This window comes from Lagenorhynchus albirostris, chromosome 8, assembly GCF_949774975.1.
Source record: "Lagenorhynchus albirostris chromosome 8, mLagAlb1.1, whole genome shotgun sequence".
Lineage (NCBI taxonomy): Eukaryota > Metazoa > Chordata > Mammalia > Artiodactyla > Delphinidae > Lagenorhynchus > Lagenorhynchus albirostris.
In genome coordinates, this window is record NC_083102.1 from 41,434,361 (window position 1) to 41,450,990 (window position 16,630).

At 40.4% G+C, this 16,630-nt stretch overlaps 1 long non-coding RNA gene and 1 other non-coding gene across 4 annotated transcripts in view; one reads left to right on the top strand and one right to left on the bottom strand.

Annotated features, from left to right (window-relative positions):
- Window positions 1-16,630, bottom strand: part of LOC132524643 (uncharacterized) — a 93,577-nt gene that overhangs the window by 9,678 nt on the left and 67,269 nt on the right. For all 3 annotated transcript variants that reach the window (XR_009541952.1, XR_009541950.1, XR_009541951.1), the window contains 2 exons: window positions 8,349-8,454; window positions 6,323-6,483 (listed from right to left, as the gene is read on the bottom strand). This is a non-coding gene — a long non-coding RNA (uncharacterized LOC132524643). The remainder of the gene's footprint in view (window positions 1-6,322; window positions 6,484-8,348; window positions 8,455-16,630) is intronic.
- Window positions 13,183-13,255, top strand: TRNAG-CCC (transfer RNA glycine (anticodon CCC)). Its single transcript has one exon. It is a non-coding gene; the product is annotated as a tRNA-Gly (tRNA).

Genomic DNA, 16,630 nt, shown 5'->3' on the forward strand with positions numbered 1-16,630 from the left:
AATTTCAAGTTTCCTCCCTACTTTCTCCCAGAAACACACACATCAGATATAATGAAGGCTGAGGGGGAAGGGATGGTCAGGGAGAGGGAATGTGTTAAAATGAGGTCTCAAGGGGTGTGTGAACTCGACCTAGCCAATCAGTGGAAGAAATGTAAGCAAAATTATGTGGAAAAGATTTTCTTTGTTTCATAGTTCACATAATGAAAATGGAGGATAAGTCAATGGGAAAATACCTTAATATCTTCTTCCTGTTATTTTAATGCCATACCAACCAGAATGAGGCACATCAAAAAACAAATTGTTCACAAACATCCAAACATCTTTCAAATCCCCCAAGGGTCATGATAAACACCCCTTCTTAAATAAACTGCAATGAGCAAGGAGAGTGAGGACAATAAAGGAAAGGACAGAGAGGACATGGGATGAAGAAAGTAGGGAACAAGTGGCTTGAACAGCTTGCTTATACCACACGGACCTCAGCTCAAAGCAGAAGGGCCACAAGGACCTTGAGAAAAACCCCTCTGTATTAGTTTGCTCAGGCTGCTGTAATAAATACCACAGTCTGGGTAGTTTAAACAACAGAAATTTATTTTCTTATAGTTCTGAGGCTTGAAGCCTAAGATCAAGGTGACCGCCTTCTCCAAAGGCCTCTCCCCTTGGCTTGTAGATGAGTGCCTTCTCTCTGTGTCCTCACATGGTCTTTCCTCTATGCATGCCCATCCCTGGTGTCTCTTTGTCCAAATTTCCTCTTCTGATAAGGATACCAGTCAGACTGGATTAGGGCCCACCCTAATGGCCTCATTTTAACTTAATCACCCCCTTTAAAGGCCCAAATACAGTCACACTCGGAGGTACTGGGAATTAGGGCTTCAACGTGAATTTTGAGGGGACATGATTCAGCCCATAACACTCTTCGTGCAAGCTGGCAGAGTCTAGTTAATATGTGTGTCCTGGGGCTTCCCTGGTGGCGCAGTGGTTAAGAATCTGTCTGCCAATGCAGGGGACACGGGTTCGAGCCCTGGTCTGGGAAGATCCCACATGCCACGGAGCAACTAAGCCCGTGTACCACAACTACTGAGCCTGCGCTCTAGAGCCTGCAAGCCACAACTTCTGAAGTCTGTGTGCCTAGAGCCCGTGCTCCACAACAAGAGAAGCCACAGCAATGAGAAGCCCGTGCACCGCAACGAAGTGTAGCCCCTGCTCTCTGCAACTAGAGAAAGCCCACGCACAGCAATGAAGCCCCAACACAGACAAAAATAAATAAAAATAAAATAAATTAAAAGAGCCTGTACCTATAGCTTAACCCTTAAAAAATATATGTGTGTGTGTGTGTGTGTGTGTGTGTGTGTGTGTGTGTGTCCTTTGACTAGGCTATTCCTCTTCTAGAAATTTATCCTAGAAAAATAACTAGCATATATGCCAAAAAAATTTTTCATAAGGATGTTTATTGCAACACTGGTTGAAACAGCAAAAAATAGTAAATAACATAATTGTCTATTTATAGGAGATTTGTATAATAAATTACAGTCTAACCCATACAAATAGAATACTGCGTCTGGAAAGATGTCCAAGATCTTATATAAAAAACTCAAGCAACAGAACACTGTGTATAGTATAAACTCATGTTTAGAAATTATATCATATATTTGTATAGGCCTAGAAAAAGGTCTGAAAAAGTATATATCAAACTCTTAACAGTAGTTACCTCTAAGGTATGGAAGTAGGGCCTTTCACTTTTTATTTGTACACTTATATAATCTGAATTTTTGCAACAGATGTGTTTGCTTTTGTAGTTAAAATATGAAAGCATTAATGAGGAACATGGTATAGACAGGTTTAAAGCCTATGAAGTTTGACAAATACTGTAAAAAAATAACAAAAATGGCCTGTATTGAGCATCTACTATTTATTCATTCAACAAAAAAGTTTGAGTCCCTACGTCCCAGGCATTGTTAGGGACTTAACATATCATATATTACACGCAGTCCTCACAAAAAACTTCTTCAGGCAAGTTTTACCATTTTGATTTTATCATGGCAGAAATCAAGGCTCAGAGAAGTCAAGTAATTTACAAAAGTTGCACAGTTAATAAGCAATGAAAGGACTTCCCCGGCGGTCGGTCCAGTGGTTAAGAGTCTGTACTTCCAATGCAGGAGGAACGGGTCTGATCCCTGGTTGGGGAACTAAGATCCCACATGCCATGGGGTGCGGTCAAAAACCTAAAAAAAAAACCTTTGGTCTACTTTACTATGTTGCCTTATAAAATTACTGTTCTGTTTTATATACAGGATACAGAAAATTGTCATCCAGCTTAATGTTATCACATTTACAGGTCATTACTATATTCTTTCAGCAAACTACCACCTTTATAAAGTTTATTTATTTTTACTTATTTATTTTTGGCTGCACTGGGTCTTTGTTGCCATGCCCGAGCTTTCTCTAGTTGCGGTGAGCGGGGGCTTCTCTTGTTGTGGAGCACGGGCTCTTAGCACGCGGGCTTCAGTAGTTGTGGCGCATGGGCTTAGTTGCTCCACAGCATGTGCGATCTTCCCGGACCAGGGCTTAAGCCCGTATCCCCTGTATTGGCAGGAGTTCTTAACCACTGCGCCACCAGGGAAGCCCCAAGCTACCACCTTTAAATCTAAATCAATCTATGTATCTATCCATCCATCCATCCACCCATCCATCCATCTATCCATATTTCATAGCCACTAATCAAAAATATTTGCCAGAACATTTTTGGACTTACAAGTGATTTTGATAAGTCGAGGAAAATTCCAGAATTTTGGGTTCTCATTAACAATGATTGAAGGGTGGTGGGTGAGTACCAGGAGAGCCACTCTTGTTTACTCTGTTGATTGTAGGGGAGGGCAGTACTGGTATTTGGAATATTGATAAAGCAGTGTCTGGGTCTATAACTTCAGTTATCAAAAGAAAGAGGCTTTGATGGATTATGCCCACTGATTACCATCTCTGTGAGAAGCACACACATATGTATTGTTTCCTGTGAAAATGAGGACTTTGTACAGATAGGCTGGTACTGTGGGATGAAAAGTACTTCAAGAGAATCTCTAGAGCAGCAGGACTCTTGATCATCCCATCCCCTGAAATGTTATCATTCCTCTTCAGGCAGCAATAGGATCCATTTGAATGTGCTACCACCTATCTACAAGTGTGATTTCAGGGAATTCAGCATATCTCCCCAATCCTTCCTAGCTCCTGCCTCTGATATCAACGTCATTCCTCTAACTGCCTGCTCTTTGTTCGAAAGCAGTAGGTCCCAAAAGCAAAATGCTTTCATCTGTCATCAGACATGTACTACTTGATGTGAATGGAGGTGAAGATCATGAGGACAGTAGGCCCCTTCTCAGGGATTGGGGAAGAAACAGGTAAAATTGGGGATACTGGGGACACAAAGACAAATTTGCCAATTTTACTACGCTGCCTAGGACATAATCTGGGAATAATGAGAACCCTGTCAGTCACGAGTCACTGGGAATTTATTTTAACCACTAGTGAGTGGAGTGAGGATGGAAATAGTCAGCTGCCTGATGCCTCATGTGAGCAGAGTCCTTTACTGTCAAATGATCTTCCTAGCTATCACCCCTGTGTAAGCCTGGCAAGCCTTTGCCCCAGTCCCTGTAGATACCACAGAGAGACAGAAAGAGTATAGGTTTTGCATTCAGAATAGACTTAGGTCCAAATACAACTCATCCACTTACTGGCCATCTGACCTTGGGCAAGTCAACCTGTCTCACAGGGCTGTCATGAGGATAAAATGAGATTTTGTAAGTAAAGAGCTTTGCACAGTGCCTGTTACACAAAAGGGACTGAATGAATATACAATCAATCCTTTCTGGGTCCCTGCTGAGAATTCCACCAGGACCAAAGCCCAGCCTTGAACCTAAGCCCAGTCAGCTCCGAGTCCTGACCACTTGTCCAAATCCTGCTGAGTTTTTCTCTAGGCTTGCACCCTGTTTTCTTATCCTTTTCAGCATCAGGATGAAGCTGCAAACACGTATCCTGCCTGCTTTACACCCACCAACTACACTCCATAGATGGCAGTGCCAGCTTCAGTAAGACTAGAGTCTGCTCTGGTTCCCGTCAGACTTGGTGAGTTAGACCAGGGGTTCCCAACCCTTTTGGAACCACCCAGACCTAAACTTCTCTGTGTGCAGAGCCTGGAGATATGCATTCTTTAAAAAGCTCCTCTTCCCTCATTGCAAGGGCCATCTCACTAACCATCACCCATTCTTGCTTCAATGCAGAAGTTCCTAGCATGATGTGTAGCCAAGACTGGAGTATCTACCTTGCAGATAGTGGGTGCTTAATAAATGTTTATGGAGCAAATAAAAGTTTTCTGTTGGGTGTTATTTTTTTCCTTACAAAGATATTTAGCCATGGAATTTAAAAATAATGTTAAAATAATGGCACATACTAGATGTTCGATGAAGATTGGTTACTGAATGATTAAAGCCTGTTTTCTTTTGGGATAGCAACTATTTGGAAGAATGCCTGTGAGTACAGAAGTTCCATGGAAGTAAATGAAATGACAGCATATGGAAGAGTTTTATGAAGCGTGAAGGAATATTTGAAATAATAATGATGTTATACCATTCAAATCTTAACGTTAGTACATTCTAATTTGTTCTGGAAAAAATGGAACTGGGATAAGCAATTTCTGATAGGTTACAGTGTATGTCAGCAGGAAGGGGAAAAGCAAGAAAGGGGTCTCATTGCTATACAAGCACAATAAAAGGACTTATCTCCTTTTTTGCCTTTAAAACAAAACTTGTTAGTATGGAAAGTTTCAAACATATTTAAAGTAGGGAGAAGAGTATAGTAAATCTTCATATCCATCACACAGCTTCAATAATTATCAACACTGTCTATATTGAACTAACCTATGTGATGCAAAATGGGGCTTCTGAGTTTAAAGATGGTTTGAAAAGAATGTGTAAATAAATGCTTCAGGACTAGGTCAACATTCTTTGAGAAGATTTAGAGATAACGTGTACTCCCAGAGCCAATTTGCATATATTTTTCAACATCTGGCTAACAATTCCTCTTTGAGTTGGATGATTACAACATCCCAAACTCTGCACAATCTCCTGATGAGTGTATATAATAGAGTACTTGTCTCTAAAAAAACAACCTATTTTTAGAACTTTAGAAAATTGTGGCTGTGTCCCCATCTGGGCTACAAAGGACCAGTGAGCCCAGTTTACTGTGGTTCCTGCATTCATGACTACAGATATCCCACCACCAAGCTAGTATTATGACAACCGAGTGAGAGAGGCTGCAGGTCTGGGTTCATCGACTGTAGAAAGAGTCTCTGAGTGTGAGTTTATACTCTAAGCCAAAACATTAGGGAGTGGTTAGTAGTTTCATGCTGAATATGAGTAATTTCCTGGGAATCACTATTATTTACTTGGTTCAACCATTCATTTAAGTATATGGTGATGTGACAAGGTTTAGCTTTTCTTTCTTCCAAGTTTGTATTTTCCTTTTTTTTTTTTTTTTTTTTTTTTTGCGGTACACGGGCCTCTCACTGTTGTGGCCTCTCCCGTTGTGGAGCACAGGCTCCGGACGCGCAGCGGCCATGGCTCACGGGCCCAGCCACTCCGCGGCGTGTGGGATCTTCCCGGACCGCGGCACGAACCCATGTCCCCTGCATCAGCAGGCAGACTCTCAACCACTGCGCCACCAGGGAAGCCCTGTATTTTCCATTTTTAGTATGAGGTCATCAGGTGTTAAGTTATACTCTTTGACAGTGGGAAGCAAAATCTTAATCTTAATGAAACCATTGCTTGGGAGGAATCCACCACATCATGTTTATTGCATATAGTTTCACATTAAACCCACAGCTCAATATGTATTTATTGAATGAACAAGGTTGAATGTCTTCCTTCCAAGTATTTTTCTAGCTGCTCATGTGTTTTAATATCACATTAATGTGTTTTTAGTCGTATAAAAAAATCTCACCTATAGCCAGTGTATTTTCCCTTGGGATTCAAATTCCATGTTGATAATCTTTCTAACTCTCTGACCTATCAGTTCCTTTGCCTTGAGCTCTGTGGCTCCATCTCATTCTGCCTCAGATCTCCCTTAGTGTCGCCACACCTTAGTTTTCACCATCATCCATAACGTCTCCACATTTGAGACTCTCAAACTTGAAAAGTTTCCTCTGACCACTATCTGTCTATCTCTCCTATTACCTCACTTTTTTCTGACCCATCCTTCACATTTTCAGGCCCATACCCTTTGCTCTTTCTCCATTTGCCAGCCTTCCTGGCCTCTCAGGATGTCCCAAGCCACCTACCTGAGGAATCTCAGGGACAGTTCTTCCCACTGTGCTCGCCGGACCTGCAACCTAATGACTTATTTCACTCATCTTGGTTCACAACTGTCGTGTCAATCTCCAGACCTGGTTAAGCCAACCATCTGTTTCTTCTTGTTCCTTTTCTAGGCAGCTGAACAATTCTGGAGAAAATAGACATAACCAGGTTGATTGGATGCTCTAAAATATATTTTTCCAATATGTCTGGGAATTCAATAACCCTGGGAATTCCTTTTCTTACCTATCATCAATTCACCCTTATAATACACATAGCTGTTGTTCCAGTCTTCTGTACTCCCTTTCAATTTCTACGCCTACCTCCACCCTCTTTTGCTACCTACATTATGGGAAGCTGGAGAACACCTGATACGAATACTACATAAATTTCATTCTGTTCAAATTACCACCCATTCCTTTTGTCTTCCCTCCAGTCTCTGAAGACTTTTCCTGATTTCCTTCTAAGGCCAGTGTTTCCATCTCTCCTTTTCTCTCCTCCCTCCCTGGGTCCTTCTTGACTTTGATGCCCTTCCATTTTCTCCCCTTCATCTACTCCCTTTCCATTTTCTGTGCATCCCCCCACCCCCCTTGATATCTACAAACCTTTCTTTCCTGGCCTAATACTCTCCCTTGATTCTAATTTCTGTTCATGCTATTTCTGTCAATCATCTTCCTCTCCATCTACCTTGGTTTCTTCTCCCTCTTGATCCTCAGCACCATCAGCCTATGGAAAGTCTTAAAGCCAAAACATCTTCGTAGACCTGCTCAAATTCTGTTTTCAGCAGAATTTGACAACATTGACCACCCTCTTCTTACTAGAACTCTCATCTCCACTGGAGCCCACATTACATTCTTTTGGTCCTCCTGCCTCATGGACTGCTTCTGTTTAGTTTTCTCCCAAGATTCCTAACCTGCCTCACACCTTCCCTGCCTTAAAACAAGCCCTTTAATCTGAAGATTCAGTGTTCAGTCCTCTCTACTTTAAGTCTTGACAGTCCCTTGGTAATCTCATCCTATTTTACAGCTTGATCTATCTAGCTATCCTCTTTTTAAGACTGACTCCCAGCTCTGTACCTTTAGCCCTTATCTGTCTTCCCTTATTTACACGCTGTTCCTAACTATATGCTGAGCATCCCACACTGATGTATTAAGTCTGATCTAAATTAAACTCATCACTTTTCACTCCTGGGTTTTTTGTTTTGTTTTGTTTTGTTTTGTTTTGCGGTATGCAGGCCTCTCACTGTTGTGGCCTCTCCCGTTGCGAAGCACAGGCTCCGGACGCACAGGCTCAGTGGCCATGGCTCACGGGCCCAGCTGCTCCGCGGCATGTGGGATCTTCCCGGACCGGGGCATGAACCCGTGTCCCCTGCATCGGCAGGCGGACTCTCAACCACTGCGCTACCACGGACGCCACACTCCTGGGTTTTTGATCTTGGCTAATCAACCCAATGGGATCTGTTTCCACCATTATTTTTCAAATCCCATGGGATCTCTTTCCACCATTATCTTTCAAATCAATCTCCTCGGTTTACTACCTTTCTTCAGAAACTCATTAATTCTTGCCTGGACCATTGCATAGCCTCCTAAATGGTCTCCTTGCTTTCAGTTTGTTTTTCCTCCTTTTAGTGGAATAATAGCAAATCAACTTTGCTATTCACATGTTAAGTGCTTTTGCATTAAACAACAACAACAATAACCCTTTCCCTTTCTTTGGTTCATTTAATTGTCTTTCCCCAGTAATACCTTAAATGTTGGCTTTTCTGAACACTACTGCTAGTCATCTTCCAAAGGTGTGTCACTTTGAGCTCAGACTTTCTTTTCCTACCCATTGCCTTCTACTGTCAAAGCCCTCCATGATTTGGTCTAAATCCATCACTCTAGCCTTATCTCCCACTAAATTCTTGCACCCTGGCGTGCGACAAGTCCAAACAGGTCCTATGCTCAGTTGCTTTTTTTAAACTATTTCCTCTGTCACTCACCCTTCCTTCCAGATCAGCTTTTGTAAGTTTACCTGGTCTTCAAAGCCTAATTCACATCATTCTCCTCCAAAATGCTCTTTCCCCACCACCAAAGTCAAAACAACAGCCTCCCCACATTATTAAGTACTTGGTTGATATCTGGAACACAGAATTTAGCACAATTAGTTTGGCATCCAATTGTTTGTTTCTCTTCTCCATTAGACCATACACTTAGAAGAGAGGGACAGGGCTTCCCTGGTGGCACAGTGGTTGAGAGTCCACCTGCCGACGCAGGGGACACGGGTTCGTTCCCCGAAGATCCCACATGCCGCGGAGTGGCTGGGCACGTGAGCCATGGTCGCTGAGCCTGCGCGTCCGGAGCCTGTGCTCCACAACGGGAGAGGCCACAACAGTGAGAGGCCCGCGTACCGCAAAAAAAAAAAAAAAGAAGAGAGGGACAGACTAAATTCATTTTTGTATCCAACCTATTTTGTATCCAACCTGAATATAAAGTGCTCCCATAGTGAGTGCTTTATTGTTTATTGAATTCTTGAATTCTATAGAAAGAGTTGCCTTAAGTAAATTTATAGAATTAAGAATAAAATTTAGCTTATTTGGGGGAGCAAGATTTTTATGTTTTTTTCTCAATGATTTGGTCTTTATTGTAATATAAATTTTCCATTCATAATAGAACTTCCATAGTTGGAAATATTCAATGGATAAAAATTCATGATTTTTATAATATCAAAACAAGTCATTGACTAGTGTAACAAATAATAACATGTTAAAAGGACAGCACAGTGTAGGTGAAATAATATATATGCAAATATCAGGGGAGTTTCTGATTATAATGAAGAGAGATAATGCATGTAAAATGCTTACTCACTCTCTGGTATAGACTAAGCCCTCAAAAAATGTTACCTAATACTATTAAACAGCAAGTAAATTGGCTGGAAAAAAATAATTTCCTTTTCCCCATGTAGTCTACATAGTTTTGTGTGATAGCTGATAGTAACTTTGAACTGCATTTGGTTTTAAGTCAGTCAGATATGTCTTTTTATGATAATTTCAAGAGCAAGTAACAAAGAATAAGGCATGTGAGGAGAGCATGATGTAATTAACCATGTGCACTATTGAGGAGGACTTGGCTTCCCTCTGTACCACTTGATATTCAGTGAAATAAATAATGGTGATAATTGTCACATTCCTAACAAAGACATCTGCTAAGCCAGGCTACTCAAGCAAAGCTGTTTGCTACTGACAGCTTGCTTCAAATATGAATGTTGCCATTAAGAAAAAATAGAGTTTTGTATTTATCACTTTGCCTAATATGTTGTGTTGGTAATGTTTCATCTGGGAACCAAAAGAAATATAGATGATAATTAAATTCAACATTCAAAATTCTGTATTTGCTTATGGGACTATTAGAAGCTCTTTAATTTTGGTTGTTGTTTTAACATATATGCAATATATCTACATGATAAAAATAAAAAATCCAACGGTTAAGAGTGGTACCAACTGAAGGGTAAAAGTCTCCATTCTCGCTACCCTCCCTCCCTCCTCTCTAGAGATTACGTTTTAAATCACACACTATGTAAAAACTGCACTAAATAATAATAAAAATCAACCAATTCTGCTTTATTTTAATATGACCTTGAATTTCAGAAAATCTCAATGTTGCATGATACCCAAAGACAAATCTTTCCATCTTTTGATTTTTCTCCATTTGTCAATTAATATTATCATAATAAAAATCTCCACTGCAAAATGATATTTCTTTTTTGTTTTTATTTATTTATTTATTTTTTTCGGTACGCGGGCCTCTCACTGCTGTGGCCTCTCCCGTTGCGGAGCACAGGCTCCGGACGCGCAGGCTCAGCGGCCATGGTTCACGGGCCCAGCCGCTCGGTGGCATGTGGGATCTTCCTGGACCGGGGCACGAACCCGTGTTCCCTGCATCGGCAGGCGGACTCTCAACCACTGTGCCACCAGGGAAGCCCGCAAAATGATATTTCAGGGACCCGAAAGAATGAAAGCTTTACTCTATTCCCTCATCTGATGACTGATCACTAAGAAGGATCTGAAGCAGTATCACCCTTAGACCAGGATGAGAAATGTCCCTGACCCTGGTCCCCAAACTTCTGAGGACCCTACCCTTGCCTTCCTTTGGCCTTATCCCTGGCCATGGAGTGAGATGTCTGTGTTGCTAAGGGGAATTGCCTACTCAGAGCCTGTGTGTCCTCTATCAGACCACATGTGGGGTAACCTGGACAGAGGAATTCCAAGGTCACCTGGTCCAAGCAACTTCCATGGCTTCTTTTCCACCTTTATCCTCCCAAGGATGGATAAGTCACAGGCCAGAGGCTAGGGTTCAGCTCTCCTCCTCCTTCCTGTTATTATCTGCTATGGAACTCTGAAGAGTCTGAGAAATCTAAATTCAAACCTAATCTTTTAGGTTGTTATGAAGATGTCAAGATAGGAGTGTTTAAATATCTATTTAACAATTTGCTAGCTTGATTTATCACTTTAAAGTATTTAGATATAGTGGCTGTTGACCCCAATGAGTACTTTTGACCTTGACCACCTCAAATGTTAGGAGGCGGGCCTCATTTGAAGATAATGTCATTGTGAAGCTCATATAATTAAATGCCTTTCCATTTGAACTGTTTCTAAAAGTTCTTTGAAATAAAGGTAAAATGAATCTTACTCTTCCAATCACTAGCGTTTTTTTTTCTAAATGAGAAACTTCCAATTTCAAATTATTCTGTCCCTCTATCTACCGTTAAAATACTCAGTGAAGGAATATCTTCCTAGAGGTAGAACAGAACTTGATTCTGTTAATATTTTTAAAAAATAACAAACTTTCATTATCTTGCTCTTCATTTCAAAGTTTTTCATGAATCTGCCATTCTTCCTCTTTTTTTTTTCCTACCTGTGAATTGTCTTTCTTTCAATCAATGATAAGAGTGTTTCAAAACAGAAAATTTTATTTGAGCCTACCCTCACTTTACAGAAAAAGAAATTGAGGATTTTATGGAGGGGTAACATGATTTTTTAGTTAAAGTGGTTTAGGTGTTTTGGTTCGTATAAGTTTGGCAGGCTCAAATCAGTTTGATTTTTATTTTATACTTATTTTTAAAATGATTTTATAGAGATGCAGAGGGTAGAAAGATTCATCACTTGGGGAAGGGAGTTCTCAGCAATAATCACATTTTACCCAGGAGTCCATCTCACCGCTCATTCACAGAGGGTCCTATAGGCAGGAGTTAACTTAATTAGTTAACTAGGTATTCCATTCACATAGTTAGCGTGTGTGTGTGTATGTGTGTGTGTGTGTGTGTATGTATTCTTCTTTCCACCCTGTTCTCCATCCACCCTGTTTTTCCTACTCTAGCCCTGACAGGCGACCACTGTTATCAGGTATTGTGTGTGCACACATGGTTTCTTTAGACAAATACAGGTGCTTATACAACTGCTCTTTTCACTTTACAACCTTGCAGATCTTTCCTTATCAGTTCAGAAAGAGCTTCCTTTTTCTTTCTTGAATGTTTCATAGAATTATCCTATCACATGGCTATCTCATAATTTATTTTTGTTAATAACTTTCATTTCTTAAGAACAGTTTTATATTTACAAAAATATTGTGAATATAATACAGAGAATTCCCATCTATTTGTTTTCCCCTATTATTAACATTTTATTTTAGCATGGTACACTTGTTACAATTATTGAGCTAGTATTGATACATTAATATTAACTAAAGTCTATACTTTGTTCAGATTTCCTTAGTTTTACCATTTTCTGTTCCAGGAAATCATATTACGTTTACTCATCATGTCTCCTTAGGTTCCTCTTGGTCGTGAGAGTTTCTTAGACTTTCCTTGGTTTTGTTGACCTTGACAGCTTTGAGGAATACCAGTCAGGTATTTTGTAAAATGTCCCTCAGTTGAGATCTATATAATTTGTTTTTGTACAAATATGTTTTGTACAAAGCATCTTTTGATGAATGCTTGATTTTCCCCCCAGCTGTCTGCTATTACTAACAATGCTGAAATGAGTAACAGTGCACATCAGCTACTTTACTGGTATTGCTGGTATAAAGCATAAACTTCCAGAATAGGCATTGGGAAGCTAAAAATAAATGCATTTGTAATTTTGCACTATTGCCAAATTACCTTCCATAGGGGCTATGTCACTTTATACTATATGTATAAGAGTACCTGTTTTCTGACAGCTATGCCAACAGAGCGTGTTGTAAAATGTTTGGGTTTTTGCCTGTCTGATAGGAGAAAATTGGTATCTGAGTGTGGTTTTAAAGTTCTAGTAACGTTTATAATGAATGAAGAATTATATATATATTATGGCTTATTATAATAGATTCTTTTCTTCCATTATATATATTTTTTAAATATTTTATTATTTATTTATTTGGTTGCTCTGGGTCTTAGTTGCAGCAGGCAGGCTCTTTAGTTGTGGCACACAAACTCTTAGTTGCAGCATGCATGTGGGATCTAGTTCTCTGACCAGGGATCGAACCCTGGGTCCCCTGCACTGGGAGTGTGGTCTTATACACTGCACCACCAGGGAAGTCCCTCCATTATATTTCTTACGTGTTTTTTGTGTGTATGAAAGCTATTGATTTCTGTATAATAATTTCGTAAGGTAGAGGTAATTTTAGCTCAGTATCTCAGGGATGCTTGCCATGTGCCCCCATGTTAGGTCTTGTACTCATATGTTGAATCTTGTTCTCAAATGCAATAGTTGTTAACAGGTTGACTTCTATCTAGACATAATTATATACTCAAAAGAAACTGCTATTAACCATCTCAAGAGATGTCCAAGGAAGGTTACATTTCTGGCTTCTAGTAAAAATATTGTTCTGAGACTTCCCTGGTGGTCCAGTGGGTAGGACTCTGCGCTCCCAATGCAGGGGGCCCAGGTTCGAGCCCTGGTCGGGGAACTAGATCCCACATGCATGCCGCAACTAAGAAGTCCACATACTGCAACTAAAGATCCCACATGCCACACTAAAAAGATCCCGCATGCTGCAATGAAGACACGGTGCAGCCAAAAATAAATTAATTAATAAAATTTTTTTTTAAATTAGCTTTCCTTAAAAAAAAAAGAATATTGCTCTGTAGTGTGTTTCCTTTGCCATCCTGTACCGTGTTAACCTAACGTCAGCTAGGACAGGCCCTCATCCTTTCTGTGGAGAGCAGAGATCATCACCCAGGTACAGAGAAGTGACCTTAGCACTGACCTCACTTTTTAAGCAAGCCAAAAAATATGGCAATAATGTCTACAGTGGAGGCATCCAACCATGTTTTAGCAAATATTCTGCAAAGGAAGAGTGATATATTATAATTGCTCGAGGAAGCAAATTAATTCTGAGAGCTTCTGAAGGAAAGGATTGCTATTTACTTTTCCTCTTCATGGAGAACCCTCATGTGTGTTTGGGAAGATTTTATAAAGGATCTGAATAATAATAAGCTTTTCAGACACAGGTGAGGACAAAATCATGGCTTCAAGGATGGCAGAAAATCACACTGTTCTTTTCTCCCCCTCTAATTTCTGTAATTTTCTTAGTTTAATAATTCAACAGTTTGTTGTGGGCCTACCATCTTGTTAGATACTGGTAAGAGCTCTGGAGATATAAATATGCTATTACACACTCCCTGATGCCCTACATAATTATAATTTAAGTGAAGGACACAGAATTGGAGAAAAATAATGATGAATTTATATTTTAAGTGCTATTAAAGAGGTATGCACTAAGGAGTGTTACAAGAAGTAAAAATAATTCTATAGGGGTTAGAGAGAGAAATGAGAGGTAATCAAGAGGAGGTAGGAGATTACAGAAGAGAAGAGATGACATTTAAGGCATGAGGATGATCAAGACAGACTGAGCTGTCTAATCTCACATAAGCCCTCACTCGATTGGTCCCTTTAGAATAGAGCCACCTTCCACAAAGAATGGTCCCTTACCTTGGGCATTTGTGTGCTGATTTTAGGTGGCAAACTGATACAACTTTAAATAAAATGTATTTAGTCAGAAAATTATTCTCTTTGTCATTCTAATTGAAAACTTCTGATTAAATCAAGGAGAAAGGAGAAAGTCTGTTTGTAACTGGTATCCTTTTTTAATATCTTCTAACACTTGCATTACTTTTTCTTTTCCTTGCATTACTTTTATTTTTAAAATTATTTGTATTTATTTATTTATTTTTGGCTGCGTTGGGTCTTCGTTGCTGTGCGCGGGCTTTCTCTAGTTGCGGCGACCGGGGACTACCCTTCGTTGAGGTGCATAGGCTTCTCAACGTGGTGGCTTCTTTTTGTTGTGCAGCTCAGGCTCTAGGCGCGCAGGCTCAGTAGTTGTGCCTCGCAGGTGCTAGAGCGCAGGCTCAGTAGTTGTGGCACACAGGCTTAGCTGCTCTGCAGCATGTGGGATCTTCCTGGACCAGGGCTCGAACCTGTGTCCCCTGCATTGTCAGGCGGATTCTTAACCACTGCGCCACCAGGGAAGTCTCTCATCATATTTATTTTGTTTTTTTTGTGGTTTTTTTTTGCGGTACGCGGGCCTCTCACTGCTGCGGCCTCTCCCGCTGCGGAGCACAAGCTCTGGACGCGCAGGCTCAGCGGCCATGGCTCACGGGCCCAGCTACTCCGCGGCATGTGGGATCCTCTCGGGCCGGGGCACGAACCCGCGTCCCCTGCATCAGCAGGCGGACTCTCAACCACTGCGCCACCAGGGAAGCCTCCATCATATTTGTTTTGAAGATTACTTTCTATTTCTGGAAAATGATTCTGGTTTTCCATTTACAGTTATGATATAAAGTTTTTAATTCATTCATTCAATTAATGTTTATTGAGTACTACCTTCAATGTGCCAGGCACTATTCAATGAACTTGTGGTACATTAGTAGAGAGAACAAAAATTCCTATCCGGAGGACCTTGTAATATAGTTTACTTGCTGTTTTTTAAGTTTAAAATAAACTGGCTCAACTTTAAAGAAGCTAGTAAGTAAAGAATGATACAGGTGATCGCAGTATTGGGTACAGGAGGGAGGTAGTATAGAGGAGAAGTTAACACACACTGAGTCAGACTGCCTAAAGGTGAATCCTGGTTCGGTTACCTGTTAGTTCTGTGATGTTGAGTCACTTACTTCATTGTGCCTCAATTTCCTCCCCTGTAAAACAGTGCGAGAAATCAGTAAATGTTTGGTAGATTGGTAAAAATCCTGAAATTTGTATTCAGATGACTGAGTTTGGAGAAACGTTGGACTAGATCATTTAAACAATTACTTAAACAATGCAAGATCAGGGTTTATGTGTTTTTTTTTTGCGGTACGCGGGCCTCTCACTGTCGTGGCCTCTCCCGTTGTGGAGCAACAGGCTCCGGACGTGCAGGCTCAGCGGCCACGGCTCACGGGCCTAGCCGCTCCGCAGCATGTGGGATCTTCCCAGACCGGGGCACGAACCCGTGTCCCCTGCATCGGCAGGCGGACTCTCAACCACTGCACCACCAGGGAAACACAGGGGTTATGTTTTGCTTGTAACTTTTTTTATTTTGAAATAATTTGACTTATAGAAAAGTTACATAGAACAGGAGAGCTCCCGTGTACACTTGATGTTCCTTCCCCTAACATTTAACAATTTACATGACCCACAGTATAATGATCAAAACTAAGAAATTAACATTGCTATAATACCTAATAATAGAGAATAACAATAATTAATCTACCGACTTTCTTTGGGTTACCCTGTTCTCCCTATCATCCTTTTCCACGATCCTGTCCAGGATCTCACATGTAGTTGTCAGCTCTGCTTAGTCTCCAACAATGTGAACCATTCCTCAGTCTCTCCTTGTCTTTCGTGACTTTGACACTTTTGAAGAATATTAGTTAAGTTTTCTATAGAATTTGCTATTTTCTCATGATTAAATTGAGTTTTATGCATTTTTGATCAGAATTCACAGAAGTGATGTGTCCTTCTTAGGACATCATAATCCAGGAGTTCATGATATTGGTATCTTATACCAGTGATGTTAACTGCCATCACTTGGTTAAGGTGCTATTTGCCAGGTTTCTCCACTATTTTTACCTTTATAATTAATAAATATTTGGGGGAGACACTTTAAAATTATGAAAATACCCTGTTTCTATTCCACTGATTTTATTATCCACTGATGGATCTTGCCTGCAACAAATATTACTGTGGTGTTCTGTGTTCAGTATTTTCCTCATTTCTTCCACATTTATTAATTGGAATTTTTATGTAAGACAGACTGTCTCTTCACTCCCATTTATTTTAAAATTTATTAATATCAATAAGATTC